Below are 4,095 nucleotides of genomic sequence, written 5' to 3'. Positions count from 1 at the left end.
GAATATCACCTTTTTGATGAATTGAACTGTCGTGGCTGCATCACACTTACTGACTGGCTCTGCTTCTACCCACTTGGTAAACTTGTCAACTGCCACTAACAGGTGGGTCTTTTTGTCCTTGGATCTCTTAAAGGGTCCAACCATATCGAGCCCCCAAGTTGCAAAAGGCCAAGTAATTGGAATCATTCTCAACTCCTGAGCCGGAACATGAGCACGACGTGCAAATTTTTGACAACCATCACACCTTTTGACTAAATCCTCAGCATCAGCATGAGCCGTCAACCAATAGAAGCCGTGACGAAAAGCCTTAGCCACCAAGGATTTTGAACCAGCATGGTGACCACAATCTCCTTCATGGATTTCTCGCAAAATCTCACAACCCTCTTAAGGAGACACACAACGCTGAATTGCTCCTATGACGCTGTAACGATGTAACTCCCCATTGATTATGGTCATTGACTTGGATCGCCGGATTCTCTGCTGGGCCGAGGTTTCATCCTCCGGTAACTCACCCCGGTTCATGTAAGCAAAGTACGGGACTGTCCAATCCGGTATAACATGCAAAGCTGCCACCAATTGGGCCTCCGGGTCAGGAATAGCCAACTCCTCCTCTATGGGTATTTGGACCGACGGATTGTGCAGTACGTCGAGGAAGACATTAGGTGGCACCGGTTTACGCTGAGAGCCTAGACGACTTAAAGTGTCCGCCGCTTCATTCTTTCGCCGGTCTATATGGTCAACTTGATAGCCCTTGAAATGACCTGCCACTATGTCCACCTCTCGTCGATATGCAGCCATGAGTGGGTCCTTAGAATCCCAAGTGCCAGACACATGTTGAGCCACCAGGTCCGAGTCACCGAAGCACTTAACCCGGCTTAAGTTCATCTCCTTAGCCATCCGAAGACCGTGGAGTAAGGCCTCATACTCAGCCGCATTGTTAGTGCAAGGGAACATTAAGCGAAGAACATAACAAAACTTGTCACCTCGTGGGGAAGTTAATATGACTCTAGCCCCCGAGCCCTCCAGTTGCCTGGACCCATCAAAGTGAATAGTCCAATAAGTGTTATCTGGTTTTTCCTCTGGTGCCTGCAACTCGGTCCAATCATTGATGAAATCCACGAGTGCTTGAGATTTGATCGTTGTGCGAGGTGTATATTTGAGTCCATGAGCTCCAAGCTCAATAGCCCACTTAGCAATCCGGCCAGTTGCTTCTCTGTTTTGAATGATATATCTCCCAGAGGGGCTGAACTTACCACTGTGATAGGATGACCCTGAAAATAATGCTTGAGCTTCCGGCTTGCCATAAACACCCCATACACCAGCTTCTGCCAATGCGGATACCTCTGCTTTGATTCGATAAGCACCTCACTGATATAATAAACCAGCCGTTGAACCGGATACTCCTTTCCAGCCTCCTTGCGCTCCACAACAATAGCCACACTAACAGACCAAGCATTAGCAGCCACATATAGCAGTAAAGGCTCTTTATCGACCGGAGCCGCAAGGACAGGCGGTTCAGCTAACTGCCTCTTCAAATCCTCAAATGCTTTATCAGCCGCATCACTCCAGACAAAGTCATCCGTTTTCTTTAGCATCTGATATAAAGGGATAACTTTCTCCCCGAGACGACTGATAAACCGGCTCAAAGCCGCAATCCGGCTGGCTAAACGTTGAACGTCATTGATACACGCCGGTTTAGCCAGGGACGTGATTGCTGAAATTTTTTCCGGATTAGCCTCAATGCCCCTGTTTGACACTAGAAACCCTAGGAGCTTGCCTGCTGGAACACCAAAGACACATTTGTCCGAATTAAGCATCATCTTATAAACCCGGAGGTTGTCAAAAGTCTCCCTTAAGTCATCTATCAATGTTTCCTCCTTCCTGGATTTCACCACAATATCATCCACATATGCATGAACATTACGCCCGATCTGCTTATGAAGACAATTCTGAACACAGCGCTGATAAGTCGCTTGGGCACTCTTGAGCCCAAAGGGCATGGAAACATAGCCAAAGGCTCCAAAGGGATTTATAAAAGCTATCTTCTCCTGGTCCTTAACTGCCATTTTGATCTGATGATAACCAGAGTAAGCAACCAGAAAACACAAACGGTCACAACCCACCGTAGCATCAATAATCTGATCAATGCGAGGGAGGGCAAAGGGATCTGCTGGACAAGCTTTGTTCAAATCTATGTAGTCCACACACATACGCCAAGTTCCATTTTTCTTAAGAACCAGCACCGGATTAGCTAACCACTCAGGGTGAAAAACCTCCACGATAAACCCTGCTGCCAACAGCCGAGCTACCTCCTCACCAATAGCATTATGCCTCTCTTTGTTGAAGCAGTGGAGAAACTGCCTAACCGGTTTAAACTTAGGATCTATATTAAGTGTGTGCTCAGCGAGTTCCCTCGGTACACCTGGCATGTCAGAAGGCTTCCATGCAAAGATGTCCCAGTTCTCACGGATGAACTCGATGAGCGCGCTTTCCTATTTGGGATCCAGGTTAGCGCTGATGCTGAACTGCTTGGCTGAATCGCCGGGAACAAAATCAATCATCTTGGTATCTATGGACGATTTAAACTTCAACGCCGGATCGTGCTCCGTAGTTGGATTTTTCAAAGAAGTCATGTCTGCCGGAACAACCTTGTCTTTATAAAACTTCAGCTCTTCTGTGGCACAAACCGACTCAGCGTAAGCCGCATCACCTTCCTCACATTCCAAGGCAATCTTCCTGCTCCCATGTGCTGTGATGGTCCCCTTATGACCTGACATCTTGAGCTGCAGATAAACATAACACAGCCTCGCCATAAACTTGGCATAAGCCGATCGTCCAAACAGGGCGTGATATGGTCTGTTGATTTTCACCACCTCAAAAGTCAACATTTCTGACCTTGAGTCATGGTCATCTCCAAAAGCCACCTCTAGGGCTATTTTGCCCACTGGATATGCAAACTTACCAGGCACCACACTGTGAAAAATGGTGTTTGACGGTTTAAGATTCTTATCTGTCAACCCCATATGGCGGAAGGTATCATAGTAAAGGATATTGATACTGCTTCCCCCATCCATAAGCACCTTGGTGAATTTATACCCCCCAACTTGAGGTGCCACCACTGCTACGTCTTGAGCTTGCGTTGGTTTTCCCCGAAGAGGAAGGGATGTTGCAGTAGAGTAGCATAAGTATTTCCCTTAGTTTTTGAGAACCAAGGTATCAATCCAGTAGGAGGCCATGCTCAAGTCCCTCGTACCTGCACAAAATGATAGCTACTCGCAACCAATGCGATTAGGGGCTGTCAATCCCTTCACGGTCACTTACGAGAGTGAGATCTGATAGATATAATATTTTTGGTATTTTTGGTATAAAGATGCAAAGTAAAAAGCAAAGCAAGATTAAAGTGATGGAGATTGATATGATGAGAATAGACCCGGGGGCCATAGGTTTCACTAGTGTCTTCTCTCAAGAGCATGAGTATTCTACGGTGGGTGAACAAATTACTGTTGAGCAATTGACAGAATTGAGCATAGTTATGAGAATATCTAGGCATGATCGTGTATATAGGCATCACGTCCCTGACAAGTAGATCGAAACGATTCTGCATCTACTACTATTACTCCACTCATCGACCGCTATCCAGCATGCATCTAGAGTATTAAGTTAAAAACAGAGTAACGCCTTAAGCAAGATGACATGATGTAGAGAGATAAATTCATGCAATATGAAATAAACCCCATCTTGTTATCCTCGATGGCAACGATACAATACGTGCCTTGCTGCCCCTTCTGTCACTGGGTAAGGACACCGCAAGATCGAACCCAAAGCTAAGCACTTCTCCCATGGCAAGAACTACCAATCTAGTTGGCCAAACCAAATGGATAATTCAAAGAGACTTGCAAAGATAACCAATCATACATAAAAGAATTCAGAGAAGATTCAAATATTATTCATAGATAGACTTGATCATAAACCCAAAATTCATCGGTCTCAACAAACACACCGCAAAAAGAAGATTACATCGAATAGATCTCCACAAGAGAGGGGGAGAACTTTGTATTGAGATTCAAAGAGAGAGAAAAGGCCATCTAGCTACTA

Source organism: Triticum aestivum, chromosome 1A, assembly GCF_018294505.1.
Source record: "Triticum aestivum cultivar Chinese Spring chromosome 1A, IWGSC CS RefSeq v2.1, whole genome shotgun sequence".
In the NCBI taxonomy this organism is placed as follows: domain Eukaryota; kingdom Viridiplantae; phylum Streptophyta; class Magnoliopsida; order Poales; family Poaceae; genus Triticum; species Triticum aestivum.
This window is presented reverse-complemented; position numbering follows the sequence as displayed.